Below are 20,097 nucleotides of genomic sequence, written 5' to 3' on the forward strand. Positions count from 1 at the left end.
AGTTGATGAATTTCTCCAGATCACTTATTTTAGTTTAAACTTTGCCATTAGGATTTACTACAATTTAAAGCTTAATGAATGAACAAAAATGTTGGGAATTCAGAGGGAATTTGATATTTCAGATCAATATAACCAGAATAAAAACATAGCTAACTTGGATTTTGTTTCCTCTTCAGCTATTTCGCCCCTATAATATTAAATTCATTTTGAATTTTGGACAATTGTTGTGAAGGGCGTGTGGTCTAAATGTCAATTCAACCTATGGCAATGATCTTTGCTTTGTATATATGTGCAATTAGAAAACAATGAGCAGATTTTTTCTTTCTGGGATTTTTTTTCTAAATAATCCATATTATTATGGACAGCAGCACAGAATTTTAATAGAAAACTTTGTCCTGGTATCACTCATACAATAAATTGCTTTGCTTCCTTCGCTGGGGAACTCTTTGGGGTTAAGTTAGGTAAGAGCAGAACATATGTGCTTGCTGTCAGGCAGAGTCATAAAGGAAGCAGAAATACTGGCATTTTTTTTTTTTTTAAATGCTGCATTTTCTAGAATAACAAAGAAAAACACTAAAACAGTTGTTTGCAGTGCTGATCTTCAACCGTTCCAGGAGTGCAATGTGTACAGTTTGGTTAATGTATAAAAGTTAATCACCGTAGAACACTGTTTTTAATGTGCACAGTAAAAAAAAAATGTCTTGGAGGTCTATTCACTAAACAGTGCATTGTGGTAAAATTAAAGGAACAGCATCCTTTGAATTGGTGAAAGAAATATGATTCATCCCTTTAATTACCACAGGGGTCTGTTTGCTAAAGCAGGAATTGTGGAGAATTGCAGAGGTATTGCACACTTTAGGATAATTTAACCACATTGTGGCAAAAAAAAAAAAAAAAAAATTACTGCAAAAATTTGCTAACTCACTTTTTTTTTTTGTAGCTCAGTTGTCTTGGCCTCCTACGTAAAGTATGCAATACCGTTATCAATTCTTTTCCATTCCACTAAAATATATACATAGAGGAGCACACTCACGTTTACTGCACTTTTGTTTACTGTTGCCAAGAACTTCCCATGATTCTCTCTACAATGCAGTTCACACATACACACTCAGACATTTCATTCTATAGCATGGCAGGCACTCATCATGGGATAACATTGATTTGCATTGGATGCCATGCTGTGCCTTGACAGCCTGACATTTAATGTAAATCAGTGTTATTTTAACAAAAAGGCGGAAAATGCATACTACGGCTATCTTTTAGTATTTTTCAGTTCTACAAAAATGTCAAAACGTATAGGTATTCTCTAACAGCCGATTTTAATTTCAAATAGCCAAGATGATCAGTCCACCACAATTGATGGCTTAGTTAATAAGCTCTCTAAGTTACTTTGTGATGTAAAAAAATAGACATAGACAATTCCCCAGCTTCTTGGAATACTAAACATTGTGAACTCATGAAATCTTGTCCTACAAAATAAACCTCATTAGATAACAGAGTAACCACACAACATTACTGCAAAGTAGAGTACCAGCAGAGATGAATGTATATCTCATGACAAGCTCTATGTCACTGGATGTTCTATTCATTTCATTCTTTAATCTGCTGTCACTCTGTTTTGAGAGTAAATTAATCACAATCCGATCTCAATTTGCATATATGCATCAGCTCGTTCAAAGCTGAAACGAAGGCAAACATTTTATTAAGATCAAACTGCAGTAGTTATAGCATAACTGTAAATTATCTTAATTTGTGCCGATATAGAACCAAAGAGTAAGATGGTTATTTTTGTAATGTGCAAAATTAAAATATAGGCAGTATCTATTATTTAACCGACATAGAAAACAGCTTACTTAAATGTTAATTTCAAAAATAGTATTTCTTGTTTATTGTGCCATAACAATGTAAAGCCACGTTTCAACCGAATGTAGGCCTTCGTCTGACAACTTGGCTTTATAATTATAAAATATTACAGTAGTAATACAAGTACATAACCAAGATAATGGCACTCTGATTAAGATGTTGAAAGATTATTCATTTTAAAAACTTAAACAGGGGTGCCCAAATCGTAGCTCTGTAGCTGTTTCATTTCCCATAATACTTTGCAAACCTAGGTTCTGAAATCTAATGTGAGTGTCTATCTATCTATCTATCTATCTATCTATCTATCTACAAAGAGATAGCATAACGCTTAGAATCATAAATAGCATTAGAAAATAAATACATAATAACAAGTGAATTAACACTTCATTAAAATATTTAATATGACCAGATTACTTGCCTTTCCCACCTTATGTTATTATGCAAGCGTATGTATTTTATCATGTGAGCAGCTCAAAAATGTTCCCAGTGGTTTAGAGAATGGTAGAAGGACAGGTTATTTATTAACTCTGCCTTGTTATTTGTCAAAACTATTTGTATCCCTGTAGTTAAGAACATCTGCTTAAAAAGTAACGCAGCAATGTTCCAATCTAGAGGGCACAGTGAACAGCTTTTCAGGATATGTAAATAAAAAAAAGTACCCGTCAATATATCGCCACGCGGAATATATCTGTGTTATTTCTTTTTTTTTGTTCTTAGAGAATTTTATAAACACCCATGGAACATTTTCAACATTAGAAAATAGCATTGGGGTATTTATGAAGAATTAGGAATGTGTGCAGGGCGGAGGATAATAGTTTCACAGGAAATTCCAAACCCAATTCTTTTATTTGCTCTCTCGTGAAGTCGCCCACTTAAATTAGGTTACTAATATTTATGTTTGCCCACTCTGAGGACAGAGAGTCTTATAAGCTAACGTAGGACAGAAGAGGCTCTGTGAAGCAGACAAACACCTATGTTTGCATATATTCTGTTTAATCTCCTGTTAAACAGAATAGTATTCCAGTTCAGGTACGGTACAAAGAGAGTATTTAAAAAAAAAAAGTAGGATAAAGGTCTGATCTGATCACGGTGATATCGTGGTGGCTGTTTTTCTTGTAAGTAGAGTAATGGATATGGTACTAAGTAGTAGAACCAATTGTATAATACAGCAAATATGTTCATCCTACGCCCTCTCTCACAGCTGGATCCAGAGGCCTTAGCAAGGGAATAACATTAGGACACCCCTATCCTTCCACTCAATTCACAGTAAAGGGGAGCTGACGAGAAGATGTACTAACCTGGACTATTTGCTGTTTGGCCATGGCAGGTCTTCACTCAGGTACTAGTTAATAGTAATACTATAAATTGTATACATTAGAAGAGGTGTATCAGGGCAAACACAGGTGCTATACTGGTGCAAATAAAGAGCGATCACCATGGAAACCAGTAGAACATTCATCATTTAGCACTTCGTACCATGTTGTGCCTTCATACATACACACACACTGTTTTGTAGATCTACTTTCTCTCTCTGCCTCTCTCTTGTCTACTCTTCATCACTTATTTCTTATCTGTTCTGATTTGTCTCTGTCACTCTCATTAATATTGCTTTGTAAAATGTTTTAGGAAGGACACTAGTAGACCTTGGGATAAAATGTCTAAATCAGACTATGATGATACCTCCCAAACTTTAGCCATAGCCAGAACATTTTGTACCTCGCAAGTCCAGCTTGTTAAGTAAGGCAGGTAAGTAGTCAGTGTTTGCACACGGTTTGACTGTTAAACCTGGGAGAGAACCAAGGAATTCCTGGCACCATAATGACTTTGATGCTTTGATGGTTAAATCCAGTGTAGTAAGAAGCTAAGTAAAGGTGTGCTGAGACAAACAAATGGCAAAAGTGACAAATTAAGTGTGTGTTTGTAAAGTATAGTTGTACACAAAAAGGCAAAACCAATTAAATGATGATTATAACAGTAAAGTATTAGCATTTGCTAAAAAAAATTTTAATGCAAATATTTTATTTATTCGATGTTCGCCATTTAAATCAGTGATATACTAGATGCGTGACACCCTCTGGCCCCCTAAGGGTGATGAGAGACGTAATTTAGAAAACACCGGAGGTAATCATCCTGTCCAGATCTGATTTACATTACAGCAATAGACCACCACAGTAGATTTTCTATTTTAATTTTCATTCTACATTTTTATATAATTAGCGAACATCTGCTTTAAGATGCATACACAAAACCACATGTGCCTATACTAAAACACATGTATCTCGTATGTCGTGATTCCTGTGCTATATATTATACCCACCTCCCAGAAGTGAGTTTTCACACTTTTTTAAGCACCGTATATTGCTTCAAATTATCTGCGATTTAATTGTATGCGTGAATCTCAAGATATTTAAATTTGATGAGTGCTCAGTTTTTTTGTGTGGTGCGTCCTTATTCTTGACGGTCATGAATAGGCTCCAGTGAAAGGTAGATATGGTACAATAATCTTTTAGAAAACTTTCCACTTAATTTAAAACCAGAGCAACTATCTACAAGGTGGTTGGATCTTTCAAATTTTGAGTTCTATTAAATGGGATTTGTTAGACTTAGAAAATAGAAGCTACCAAATGTATATATAAAGGAATAAATATTATATTGTAATATTTATTCATTTTAAGATAAACTCTTTATATATATTCACTGGATTTGTATCTCTTCTCGAGTTATGTTTGAAATCTGTTAAGCACAGCAAATACAAACTCCATGGAATCCATGTTTAAAATGGAATAATGAGGCAAACATTTGATTATTTGTTATACTAATTTTCATATGCCCACCCAGAATCCTTTGCAGTAGTAACATCACTGCAAATTTGAGATTTCTGTGGGAAAAAGCAAGTCTTATGGCTTGACTGGTGTACACATATGTGTTTAGCAATGTATTGACTTTCCACTATATATATTTTTATGTACATATATATATATATATATATATATATATATACATACACTTATATATATATGAACACTTCTCGCCTGTCTGCAAACTTTGATGCTACCTCTAAGATAAATGATAACAAATTGTTGTTGATCTACAAGGCTCTCTCCATCATGGAAATTGTGCAGTGGGCCGACTAAATATCATATGGTTTACCTTTTCCTTCTACCAGAACTGCATAGAGACACTACTCAAACTCAGTGTTAAGAATTTAAATCGAACACCTACAGGACCAATGACTAAAGTGAGATTTCAAAGTGAATTTCAAATTTAAAGGAGCACTATAGGGTCAGGAACACAAACATGTATTTCTGACCCTATAGGGTTAAAAGCACCATCTAGCCACCGTGGTCCCCTCATGCCTCCCTAAATATAGTAAATCTTACTTGTAATCAGGTCTGCAGCTGCATGCTTTGTGCCTGTTTCCTTTAGACCTGCCCACTGCCTGCTGACATCAGCAGAAGTGGTAGCCTTATCCAATCACAATGCTTCCCCATAGGATTGGCTGAGACTGACAAAGAGGCAGATCAGGGGCAGAGCCAGCACAATTCAAACACAGCCCTGGCCAATCAGCATCTCCTCATAGAGATGAATTGATTCAATGAATCTCTATGAGGAAAGTTCAGTGTCTACATGCAGAGGGAGGAGATACTGAATGTTTGGATGCATTTTAGGCAGCCATGACCCAGGGAGGATCTCTAACAGCCATCTGAGGAGTGGCCAGTGAAGTTATCTCTAGGCTGTAATGTAAACACTGCATTTTCTCTGAAAAGACAGTGTTTACAGCAAAAAGCCTGAAGGGAATGATTCTACTCACCAGAACAAATTCAATAAGCTGTAGTTGTTCTGGCGACTATAGTGTCCCTTTAAGGTCAATACAGCCGAACTGGGAAAATGCAGCTGTGCTTCCAGTTTGGTTGCATTGGCTTTAAATTCGAAATCCACTCTTAATTCTCACTTTGGTGAATTTATCCTGGCATTATAGAACTTGGATTGAGAAGTCACAGAGAAAGTGTTTTTACCTTCATTTTTAAACTTTGTTGTCAACAGAAAACATGTCATTGTTTAGTTAATAAAGGTGAGTACAGACGACACTGCATCATCCTCTGTTGCAATCACTTTTTTAATTTCACGTCAGGCCTCCTGCAACATTACATTTTTGGGGGAAATATTTGCAGCAAGTGGATTTTTCACATTGGCCAACCAGCAGGGTGTGCCCTCTCCCCTATCCTGACATACTGGAAAGAAATCGCATTTCATTTTCTAAAATTCCAATGCCACACATTATTCTTCAAAATGATGTTTAGGTATGAGGTTTCTTTTAAACATATCTTTATATCGTGTGTGTTATGTTATGTAATAGATAAACAAAGAATTACAAACAGGATAATGAAACACTATTTATTCTATCACTTAAAAGAACTGCCATGCGATTTTAAATTTATACCTAAAAGAGTGGATCTATGCTTGTGTGTATAGCTGTATAACAGTTGTATTTTGACACTTCCTTACCTAATGATGAAAATACATTTGGATAATATTTATTCTAGGGGACAGGTGGTATGAAGACTTTATGGAAGTTTTTATACATTGTTTTAAGCTGAGACTCATGTTTCTACACAAATACTGTAATTAATTGTGTACGTTTGACATTAACACTTTTGAATTTGCTGAAATACACTCCTTTTACTGAGGCGGTACATATGATTTTTAGAACATGCAACATCCCCGTCCATGATAACAGCATAAGATATTCGAGGTCTATTATTTTACGTACATGGATATATTCTCTGTTTAGATTAATATATAGCCAGTACATTCAAAGCACTATTTACATTGTGTGATTGATGATCTAGATAAAGAGTCTCTTGGTTCTAGACCTCTCACGAAGCAGGTCTTTCTGGACAGCTGTCAAGGTCGAGATGTGCCTCTGGGGTTTAAACCTCATTTAGAAGACAGAGGACAAAAGAAGTCTTTCCCGGAAGAATTAATCTAACACAGAGAAATAGACTAAATGGAAGATAAGAACCAGTTAGGCTAATCTGACCATTAGGAAATCTTAGTGTTATTTTACTTATTAATTCTACAGGAACAGTGCTGTATGCATTTTAAGAATTCTTGAATTCCTTCTGTGTCATGGCCTTTGCTTTATTTGACTGGAAGGACATTTCAGATATTTGTTATCCTTTTTGTTAAGTAGTATATTCCTACAATATCACTAAGCCTTCCAGTATTAGTGATTTAAATAATGCCCATGTGTTTTCTTACTATTTTTTTTATTCAAAATGCATAGTTCCATAATTTTATGGAATTCCTGCATGTATCGCAAGATTTCAAATCTCACCTGTCCCATCTCTCCTCCACGGTATATTAAAGTACATTAACTTGTTAAAGTCTTATCCTGATCGGAGAGAAAATAATCGCATTACAGAACTCTTATTTCTAAGCTTGCAGGCTTTACTTTCAAACTGCACAAAGCAATTAAGGTTTGACTCACTACATTAAACTGTAGGTGCCCAATAATTTTTTTTAAATCTGATCATCCACCCCCAGCAAATCTCAATTATTTAATTATACTCCAGCAGTCTGTAAGAAGAAAATGTATCTAGTTGTACAAAATGTTCTAATCAAAAGACAAAAATAAGAAAATAACATGAAACTAATTTGCGTGTTTTTATATATTTAAATTTTTATAATTTCTAATATTGAGATTAGAAAACTTTGCCATGGTCCATACATTTTTGTTTCTGTTAAATATTTTTTAGGCAGAATTGTTTAAACAATGTCATCATTAAGATATCAAAAGGGACACTCCACTGTCCAAATACAAAACTTTATAAAAGTAACTTTTATAGCAATACCCCTAATGAAAACATGCTTGCATTTAATTATACTTTTTTTTAAATTGGAGGTATATTTTAAAAAGTTTGCAAAAACTGCATATCTCTCGTCTGAAGCCTTTGCAAGCCCTCCCCTTCTAACCTAGCCCAGACTTTCGGTGGCTGTCCAATCACAGACTTCCAAATGCAGTTCAATGAGAAGTCTTTGCAAGGCAGGTGCTCTGAGCAATTGCTGCCTATTGAGTTTAGCTCCACTGAGCTAAACAAACCAGGAAGTAACAGGACCGGTTGTCTGATTGACAGCCAAGGGGGCGTAACAAGGTAAATTTATAAAAGTTAACATTTCTATTGAAATCGGCACTTTTTGTAAAACGAAAATGAGAGGGCACACTCTTCACACATAAAGCAAGCTAAAGTGCTTTACAGGTCTGGAGTGTCTCTTTAAGTACATCTATATAATTCCATTAACCCAGTCTTATACTCCTCTGGACTTGTCTCTTGTTTCCTCCTCTCCACCAAGTTTGTTTTATTTCTTTAAACTTTCCTCTACTTACTGTCCCCCACCTTCCTTATTCTGCAGTTTCTTTTCCCACTATTTCTCTTCCAGTCGTTCTATCCCTTCTCCACAATAGCGTGTTGTGGTGTATAAGGTTCTCAGACCATCTGCTGTGATTTATTGTCATCTGTTTTAAACCAGCGCAGTCTGTAAACTTAGTATGGTGAGAAAAAAAAAATCTAAAGAGTTTGATTGATTAGTCAAAACCACAACCTGTTTGAAATCAAACATCTAAAATACTATGAAATAGAGCTAACCATAATGTAAATGGTGATTACATTTAAATGCATTAATTTATGTCCCTTTAAATCGAAATATTTTTGAGGGTCCTATTTCCCATCTATAGCAGAGTTGTCCTGATTTACCCCCCATCAGCCTTTCTCCTTACTTTCCTTGTCTTGTGTAGTTTCCTTTTTTTATCTGTGAACGCTATTCTCTTGCTAATAGCTAGTAGACTTAGAATGGATATACACAGAGGGGTGGGCTCACTCTATTAAGGGTATCCTCCCTCCCTGTTGGTAACAAGACACTCTTACTGAATGCCTCTCTGCTGCCAGTCTGAGTCACATACCATCCTCCCAGTCTCTGGAGAAATAGTTAATGGAGGAGTCAAAATCACAGAAATGTTTAACCCTTCATGTGCAAACTACTTTTAATTTCCACCACTTGCGGTTTGGAAATCCGTAGTTTTGTTTCACTTGTATTGCCTGTGTACGCATTATTATTATTTATATAGTGCCAGCAAATACCATAGCGCTGTACCATAGGATGAGTGTAAATAGTGAGTTGACTGTGGTGAATTGAAAATTCAGGCTATATCTCTGTGATTATAGCTAAGCTGGGGATTTTACCTATAAGCTATTTTGTCCTAAATTTAGCAGGTTGGTGAATGTTTATTGAATAAAACAATGAGTTATAATGAATCGAAATCCAGTGTGCACAGTTTGGCCTAAGACTTATTTTTTCCTCCCTGTAAGATGTTTTTTAGTACAGTTCGGATCATTTTAGAGCAAAAACAATCTCTAAAAGAATTTTAAACGGAAAACGGAACATCATAAAGAAATTTGGAAACAGCAAATCTGATCCATGTTCAGCATACACTGTGGCCATAATGTAGGCTAATTGCAGCAACAGAGCAAATTTTACCAATGTTCTAACCGAGAAAATTAAAATAGTTTTTAAAAAAATCAACAAACAAACTGTATAACCCATCTCTATCTCTCTCTTGCACTCTCCCCGCCCTCTCTGTCTTGCACTCTCTCACTCTATCTCATCAAAGGGACACTCCAAGTACCATAACCACTACAGTCGATTGTGGCAGCTTCTCACAGTCTAAGTCTAGGCTCTGAGTGCGCCGCACACAGTGTCCATTTAAGTCCTGTTAAAGTTTTACCATATTATTGTTGCATGACAGGAACACTTTAATGCAGGCTTCTTGAGATAAAACAGACCTCGCAAATGATTTGACTAGTGATTAACCTTTCGCTGACAGAGTATAAACTGTGCACTAGACTAGACCACATTAACATTTGCCTTTAAAAACATATTTCTATTGACTTTGACATTGTCTTGCCTACATTAGCTTCATCAGCATCAGAACTGGCAGCTAAACACAGTTCTCCGAGTTAATTCGGGTTCTGAAGGGTTAATGTGACATGTAGCATACACATCATTCTTCTTAATCATCGCCATGGCAGACAATTCTTTCATTACTACCCTCTGGCCTTAGAATGGAGTGCTTTTACCACTTCACATTTGATTTACTGAGCAGGATTTTAGGTGTCAGATTATACAAAGAGAGTGGGAGTTTTTGGCATGTCTCCAACTTTTTGATTAGATAGCAACAACTAGAAGTTACACAGACTTAATCAGAGTAGTTTCCTGCATAATAGCAACGTGATTATTTATGCCATTGTTGGAAGACCTGACATTTAATGGGACGAGAATTCTCTGGGTTAGATATGAGTTGTCAGGCGATTCGCACAGGGCTATTCCGTAAAGTAAGAAATGTCAGAAATTCAAAGTGGATACAAAGTAAATTTCAAATTTAAGGCCAAAGTAGTTGAACTGGAGAATTCAGTTATTTTGGCCTTAATTTTAAAATTCACTTTAAATTCTATACTTTAGTAAATAGCCCTGGAAATAAATTTAGAATTTTTTGGCCAGAGAACCAAATTGGAAAAAGCTTAGTTTGAGATTTCTTTCTAATTCAGCTATTTGAGTCTACAATTTTGTTTATTTGTTATAGTTTCTTACCAGATTCCTGCAAATGGGTACATTTATCACTGTAGAAGAAATAAATGCAGAGTGTTATTAACATCACAACGGGAATGAGATTGATGTTGATCCCCATGGACCTTTTGACCTTTAATTTCTACCAGATGTTGCAATTCATTATTATCGTGCATTCCTATCTCAAAGGTCCATTCAAACACTAAACTGATATGATAAAATGGTGATTATCAACTTGTATATGGCAAATAAAATTATTGGCATTAATTCAAATGACATACTAATAAAACAGAGACATCTGTGTTACTTTTAAAAGTGTGCCATGAGATAACTGCGTGAATACAAACATTTTTGCTTTTTTCGGTAAAGTCTTTATATGACACTATGTCCTCCAAGACACTGTCTTGCAACATTCACATATCTTACAATAGATTTTAAAATCTGTCCTAGACCCATACACAGCAGCTCTAAAATATTGTTAGGGTTATTCATAAAAGGCAGGGGTGCCCAAAAGCTTCCATGATGCATTTGAGAGGCAGCATGCAAAGCATCATGGGAGCTTGAGTTCTACAACATCTGTGGAGCTACCTTTTGGGCATCCCCTGCATTAAAGTGTGAATTGGACGAAATTCAGAGTGAATTTGAAATCTTAACTCACAATAGCCAACCGAAAATCATAGCTTACCTTCAGAATGTGTCCAATTTGCCTATTTGACCAAAAAATCTAAAATTCACATTGAATTCTCTTTAAATTACAGACAATTCACACTATAGTGATAAACCCCCGTAAAAATACCATAATGTGCACGTAAGCACAGACAAGTTTGTCGCTTCAGATTTCCAGTCCGCACGTCTAGAGATTCCCTTGGCAACAGGCTGTGTTTATATATTAGCTGTTCTTGGGTGATGAACAAGTTAGAATATATGCCTGGCTCCATGTTTACACCCTTTATAGATGGGGCTGGGATAAAGATGTTCTCTGGATAAAAACAACAAAAAATTACTGCTTTTAGAGACAGTATCCGCATTTAACAGAAACAAATGTAAATTAAATATGATGCCCTACAAAATCCCTGCCCCTCTTTTTCTTTCACATATCACTTATTATGTTTAAGCAAGATTATTTGTAAATTAGTAAAAAAAATAAAAAAATATATATATATATGCATAGATTTATACATTATAAGTGTATATTTTATTATATTTAAAACCTAGCACTGCAGAGAGCCAAGGGAGGATGGATGTACCAGGTAAGTAGTTTAATCTCAAAAAGTAGGCATTAGGTTATTAGAGTTGAACCTTCAAACAAATATATACTACCTATTCTCCAACAAGCCTGAGAGTCCCCAAGGTGAGGTGGATAACATCTTTATCCACCATATCTAGTTGGAAGTCTTTTGCACTAAAGCACTCTAGGAAAGATGACACCTTATATCCTTAGGCAGGGATTGTATCGCCCAAGCACATGTAGATAGACACTATATAGATTTGGACTAACCGTTTGTAGAGCTAAGATAGCTCTGTAGAGCTACCTTAGCTCTACAAACTGTAAGTGCAATTTCACTTTTGTATTTTCACCTTATACAAGATATACTACACTATATTTTGCTGCATTCTTCTGTCTCCATATATTCTACTACCTCTGAGAATGTTCCTCCCTCAAGAAATATATCTAGGTGCTACCCCTTCTTCCTATTTTATGAATGTATGATCTTATACCATAACTAAATCTCCTCTATGTTTTCCTAAATCAAATTAAGCTAATTTCAAATATATTTCAAGCAGTGGAGATAACAAAATCTTAATTTTCCCAATAAAAGGAGTATGGAACCTTCCTCCCAAATAAAACTTGTTCTTTTTAGGTCTTCATTTGATTTATTTCCATTAATGATATTAGTAAGCCACTAACCAACCATTCTTTATGTCTTTGAGCTATTTGTCTCTCTACTTTTTCCTTTGCATATCATTTTCAGTTTCTTACCCAACCGAGGCTGGCCTTATAATTCACCTCTTTAGAGAGGATTACAGATCGTTCCTCTAACGCCACCTCTCATATTTCCATATTACCTCTCAGTTGTATCTTGTATGTGATAATTTTAATAAGAACACAGTATTATTTATTTGGAATTATATATATACTTTCACTTGCACTATATGAAATTTGCTACCCATGTGTTTTTATTTCTTACCTTTCCTCTCATACTCTCCATTGCCATCTTCGGAGAGTCTAGATGTCCTGCTCTTCACCTTTCCTTCTCCTCATGTAATTCTTTCTCCATTTCCCTCTTTCACTGGCTTCATAGTCTCTCCTGTTTTTTCCCTCACGTATAACCTTTGTTCCACCCACCACTTAAGCCATTACTTCTCATTCCTCCACTCAGTTATGTAATCATTCACTACTTACTCCTGTTAATTAAGCCATTATTGCTTCTGGTTCATCCACTCAATTATGTCAATTTTCTCAATTTTTCTCCTTTCAATTATTCTTTTCCTTTTATTTCCTTTTACCCCATTTATGCCATTATCTATTTTTCCAATAATACCTTGTGCCCCATGTTGTTATTTTGTCTCTTTCTTAAGTTATAGCTTTTCCTTCTTCCAATCCACCATATATAAAGCTTTCACTTACTTTCTTTTCACCTTAATTTTTTTTGTCACATTATCTTCCCACTATGCTTCCCTTGCAATTATATGATCTGTTTCTTACTATGCCCATTCACGGTTTTATCTTTATGATCTGTATCCTTTATTTAAACTAGATAACACAATTTCAGCTATCTCTCTTCCACTTCCCTTATCCTACAACGCACAGGTATCAAAGGATTCTGGGTGTAAATAGAGCTCTGTCATCTTAAAGGTACAGTTTGGGCACCATAACAACTTCATCTAATTGATGTTGTTATGGTGCCAAGAGTGCCCCTTTACCTGACGCTCAGCACAAGACATGTAAACAGCAAGTTCACCATGCATCTCCTGAGTGCATCTTTTATAAATCTACAACGATATTATAGTTTTCTGCAAGCATTATTGTATACACCGCCTAAAAATATGTATGATATGTGTGAGGCTCCACAAAAACCTTTCTGAACAGGAATTTTAAAACTGGCGATGAACAGAATCGTGAAAGTCATGTTCTTAGCTACTTTGTTGACGATATATTTTATTAACCGTTGTATTAATTTTCATAGGAGCATGCCGCTGTATCCTAGCATGAAATAATGTTTAGTTTACACACACAATTCTAAGATCTTGTGCCCTGTTTGCCAGATCAACAAAGCACATAATTCTAAATGAGATTTAACCATTAGTCATTTCAACCTCTTCAAACAGGCAGTGTACTGGCTGTCTGACCAATTGTTTGCATTGGCACCAGGCTCACCGCTGTGTCTTGGGTTTAATCTGAGGCTGATGCAACACTGTGTTACACATTGCTCTGACTACAAAGCCAAGACTTTTATAACCAACCTCTGACATGTATGTCCTGTCAACATTAGGCAATTTCTAGTGAAAGCAAGAGACGTACAGGATGTGTTTTTTGTTGAAAAACATTAAATATGATTTTCAGAAAATAGAGAGCATTTATCTGACAAGGTGAATGAAAACTAATGTTAGATGATTTGAAGTTCCTGTTTTAAGCTTCAAGTTCAGTTAGCTACAGCTAACAGTATATTATTAACATTTATTCAAAGTCATTATTCAATGCGCAATATGCCCCATACTTGCATCATAGTTTATTACCCTTTGATGCCCTTTTATATCCTACTTCGTAAAAAAAATAACATCCATATTGCAGACATGTCCCGAGCTTGGATATAGCCCTGTCGTCTATTGTCTGCTCAACAGCGCTAAATTGTGTTTCTCTAAAAAAACGGATATTATTCTATCTAATTATTCTTAAAGGTGTTTTTTTTTATATGTATTTATTTATTGAAGAAACACTAAAAGGTTAGGAATGAAAATCTGTATTCCTAATGTTATAGTGTTCCTGTCCCTAGTAGCGTTAGTCCCCCCCCCATTCTCCATAGCAAGAAAAAAAACTTACCTTAATTCCAGCATTGTCGCTCCCTCTGCGCTGCTGACTTCTTCTCCCTAGTTGGCATCATTAAAAAGGCAGGGACTCCTCCGGCAATGACCAATCTCAAAATCGGCAATGTTTTACATTGCAAAGTTAAGGGGGGCAGAGACACTGCACCCAGACCACTTCACTGAGATGAAGTGGTCTGGGTGACTATAGTATTCATATAAGCAGAAAGAACAGCAGTGGTGCTGAAATATAGTTAATTTACCTGAAACACATTTTCAGATTGTTTTTAAACTTCCAGGGTGAAGACCAAGAATAAAACTAGAAAAGCTACAATTTCTGGGGAAATTGTGTGAAGTGTTCTTGCCTCCACCAGTAGTCTACAACTGGAGTGGGCGGAGTAACTGGGTGGAGTGGCTTGAGTAACTGTTGTGTGGTTGGAGTGGCTGGAGTAACTGTGGAAAGGTTGGAGTGTGGTTCACTCACTCTACAGCAAGGGCAGAGAAGAGCTTTCAAATCTTTCAAATCCCTCGAACATTCCACCAACTGCCAACAGGAACTAATAGATTTCAAACAGGGCACAGAAGAGCTTTCAAATCTTTCAAATCCCTCGAACATTCCACCAACTGCCAACACGAACTAATAGATTGTGTGGTTGGAGTGGCTGGAGTAACTGTGGAAAGGTTGGACTGGGCAGATTTACTTTATGGAGTGGGCAGAGTAACTGTGTGGAGTGTTTGGAGTGAGTAAAGATAGTAAACATTACACTAACCAATTGATTGATCAAATTTAAAAAGTGCACATGGCAATCTTGATAGAGTGAGAAATGCATTTCAACTTTATTTATTTATCTAGCACATTTAATTGCAACGTTGTTGCCCAAAGTGCTTCACAGTTACATTAAAACATACATTTGTAAAAACATTAGCAGGTGTACAAAAGGCCCTGTCTATGACATCACTTGCTGCTCCAGCCTGGTACAGGTCAGGTTATTTTGGCAGTTGCCATCTTCAAACGGTCGTATTTTAAAAATTATACATCTTACAGCGAACAGCTTTATATTGTGAGAATCACAAGACCCAGTTTAGAAATTGCCCTTCAAATTTGAGCTGACTAGAGTGGAGTTTCAATTAATGTCAATGGACGGTGTGAGTTGCAAACAAATGGTCATATTGTGATAACTCTCAGAACTATGGCTTAGCCGTGGACATGTTTAGTGGCAGCAGGGATAGCTGAACGTTTTGATATAAGATTTGTGTAGGTGGGCCTGAAAATGAGGGAGTGGTGGCAGTTTAGAAATCATGTCCTGATTTTTCAGCTTTTTCCAGCTCCCACTCTAGTTTTGAAAATTTTGCCATTCATTCCTAAGGGACTAATTTCACCACAAAAACGACGATATTCCGTGAACCATTCGGCGAAACGTTTCACAAAGTAAAACCAATCCGATCGTGAACAATCCGCACGTTTCGGTATATTACTGTCTATGTAGTGTAAAAACTGTGGGAGGAGTTAGGTTATAAATTTGGCTATAATAATAAAAATAATAATATATATGTGAGATAACATTAAGTGGTCTTGCTATGCAAGAACACTTAATAAATCAAAGAAACAATACATGAATTAAAGAATAATCAACCTATTATGGGGGAGATTCGTAAAGGCAAAAGCAGGTACTATTTCAAGTCAATGTACTAAATAAAGGATAATCAGCATGGAAAACAATAAAATGACACTCAACATTCTGCCATTTACACTGACAGGACAGCAAACGTTTTTCCTTGATCAATATCTCTGAACATAAAAAGGACAAATCAAGATGAAAAAAAGGGAAGAGAAGGTGGGTGTTTCCTGGTAGACCTGTTGAGTTTCATGCAATTACTTTCTGTCCATTTTGTTAGAATGGTATATGGGCCAGTTATACCATTTGATTTGTTCTGTGTTGTACTAAATCTATGCATCTGGTAAGTTGGTCTTTTTTGGATGTACATGATTTATGTAATTAGACCAGTAAAAAAGTGATGGCAATATCATACCCACCAACATTGGCGTCCTCTAAAGTGGGGACTGTGTCACTGGTGCTGTCCAAAGTGGCCATCTTTCAGCCAATAAGAGATGGGGGTGTAACCGCAGTGGATACCGTACAAGTTTAATTTTGATACATGTGAAAAATGTATAAGTCGACTGGGTGATTACAGGACAGTTGTATTTCTTTTTTTTTTTGCCCAGAGTGGTAGACCCAAATGTAAAGGGCTGAAGAATTGTCAGATCAGTCTTGGTGTGCTCTTGGCAGGGTCCTAGTGCCACAAGTAGAGCTAGCATGTCCATCGCTGCGGTCGCTTTATACTTATTGGGTACAATTCCCTGGCATCCCTATAATTAGTACACCAGGGAACAAAGTCAACAGGACCATAAAACCAGGACTGTCCTGCCAAAATCAGGAATGTTGGGAGACTTGCAATGTGAACATTGCAGATTTGAAAGTGGTGAAATTGCTCAGTTGCTTCATGCAACAACTGTAGCGTCCATTCATACCTCGGGGCTGCACGTTTTAATCCTGGAACGGTCAATTGTTTGTTACTGAATAACATCCCATTGTATGATAAAACTGCATGTATTACATTCTGAACATTTCATTCTGAACATAACATTCTGAGACTCAGCCACAGCGCTCACGCCTTAATCCGTATTCTATGATCCCCTCTTTATGAATATTCTGTCTTTGCTTTTTTACTAATTCTGAAGAGCTAAAGAGAAGTGTCTATTTTATAGATTCCCATTTAATGATGCAGTGATCTCATTTCCTTTAAAATGCAAGTTTTTAGCAACACCTTTGGTTGCGTATAAGTGATGAAATCAACTATTTACACGTGTTAATTGACTCATTTGAACAGAATTATTACACAAACATTTTTCAGTACTATGTCTGTACCATGCTTGTGTCCCTATTGGGTGGTGGTTGGGTTTGCCCACTTTCAGAAAGCAATGCCTCCATGTAGCCTTGACATCAAGGTGATAAAAACCTACCTGATAAACCGGCACATCACATATCCAAAGGGTTACGCAGTGAGTGGCACCATAATCATCGATTGGCATGGGAGTTTGACTGGTATGCACAGATGGATACAACATTCCATATTTTTCTGCCATGGGCTTCCTAAATGTTGTGTGGTATGTAAGCACCAGCGTAGAACTCTTCCTATTCCATTGCATAGCAGTGACTTTTCATAATCAAAAAATTCTGATTGCGACAGAACAATTTTGATGACATTTAACTTTTTTCAAACAAATTCCATTTTTTGGGGGTGAATTACACTTGTCTCGTTTTAACCCTAGCCTTTCTAAGTTTGATTTTGTGATACAAATTTTGTCATACAAATAATGCAAGATCTGACTCATCTTTTTGTGTTTTATTACCCAAAAGCAGGCATTCTTATAAAACTCCATGCCTTTGCTCATTCATTCCTATAACCTCAAATTATTCTGACAACTCAACAGCTTAAAAAAAACCTGCACTTTATAAATGTATGTACGGTAACTAATTTCTAATGACAGGGCCCATACTGTTTTAAGACACAGGTCTTTCCTGTGGGTCAGCCCATCACAGGGAAGTGAGGATCTTGTTTTAATTACGTAATTACTTCAGGAAACCCTGGGGCTCTAGAGTAACACAAGGCATGTTTATTTAGCAGCACCACTGTAAATAGGGGGATAAAATAAATAATTCAAGGAATGTTTCAATATGTGCTGGATGGTGTATCGTGATAGTCACTATTCATAGCTCCCCATTCATTTCTGGTTCAGTGGAAGTGGCTCTGGCTACACAGACCAGGAGAAGTGGTGTCATGATATCATTGTCCTGTCTACTCCCACTCACATTGGGCTTCAGAAAGCAACTTTGACAGCGGGCCTGGATTAGAATATTTCCCTGTGAGGGGCTTTAACCTGGGGGCTGGTGGGTACCTACAGGAAATACCGTGGGGACTAGGAGGTGCAAATAGGGCCGCCATGTGCGGGATTTTTCCAGGGCGAGTAAGGCCTTCATCTGGGGTCGGACCTGCAGGGGGGCACCCACCGGGAAGTTTTCTGCTGGGCTGCAGCACTGGGCGAGCGGCCATTTATCCACCCCAACAACCTCAACAATCTCTCTTTCCTTTCCCTAATTGTCTTTCCGGTCTCTTTCCTTCCCCTAAATTTCTCACCGGTGTCTCTGCTTTGCCTAAATGTCTCTTTGGTCCTTCTCCTTTCCCTAAATTTCTTCCCAGTCTCACCGGTCCATCCAGGGCAGGTGCAAGGATTTCTGCCGCCCTAGGCAAAGATCCATTTTGCCGCCCCCTCATATCACTCACTCACTGATGGACACGCACTGACAGACACACACACACACACACACACACACACATGCTCATTGAAAGACACACACTCACTGACAGACACACACCCACTCAATAACAGACACACACACACTTACTGACAGACATACACTAACTCACTCACTGACAAATACACACTCACTGATGGACATACACTCACTCACTGACACACACTCACTGACAAACACACACACTCACTGACAGACACACACTCACTCACCGACAAATACACACACACTTACTGACAGACATACACTCACTCACTGACAGACACACAAACATACACTTACTGACAGACATACACTCAATCACTGACAGACACACACACACAGCCACTCACTGACATACATACACTCACTGACAGACAGACACACACACTCACTGACATACATACACTCATTGACATACATACACTCACTCACTGACATACATACACTCATTCACTGACAGACACACACACACTCACTGACATACATACACTCATTGACATACATACACTCACTCACTCACTGACAGACAGACAGACAGACACACACACACGCACTCACTGACACACATACACACACACTGACAGACACAGACACACACACACTCATTGAAAGACACACACTCACTGACAGACACACACTCACTCACTAACAGACACGCACACACACACACACACACACACACACTTACTGACAGACATACACTCATTCACTGACAGACACACACTCAATGACAGACATATACTAATTCACTAACAGACACTCCCACTCACTCACAGTCAAACACTCACCTCCCTTAGGTCCAGTGTGAAGCAGCTCTTCACTCCTCCAGCATGCCGTTTAGTATGCTCCAGCTCCCGGCATCACAGAGGGCGCGCGAGGGCAGAGGGCGCGCGAGAGAGGAGTGAGGAGCTGCAAGAACAGCCTCCCTCGCTGCCTGCCAGCTCCATCCGCTCTCCTCACCACTCTCACTGGTATTTAGTGGCAGAGCAGGCACCTGCCGTCAAGTTAAGCGGGTGCCTGCTCTACCTTACCTAGCTCTGCACCGGGGGCGCCCTGTGGTGGCCAGATGGCCACCTCCTTGCCCCCTGTGACAGGGATCTTCTTGGCACCCCTAACTTCGCCTTGAAGATCGGCCCGGCGCTGGGGGCGGCCCTCAGCGCTGCAGCCCCAGACAGGGGATCCCACCAGGTAACATCCCGGTGGGCGCCCCCAGTAGTCCGGCGCCTTAGGC

The sequence above is a fragment of the Pelobates fuscus genome, chromosome 11 (assembly GCF_036172605.1).
Source record: "Pelobates fuscus isolate aPelFus1 chromosome 11, aPelFus1.pri, whole genome shotgun sequence".
Lineage (NCBI taxonomy): Eukaryota > Metazoa > Chordata > Amphibia > Anura > Pelobatidae > Pelobates > Pelobates fuscus.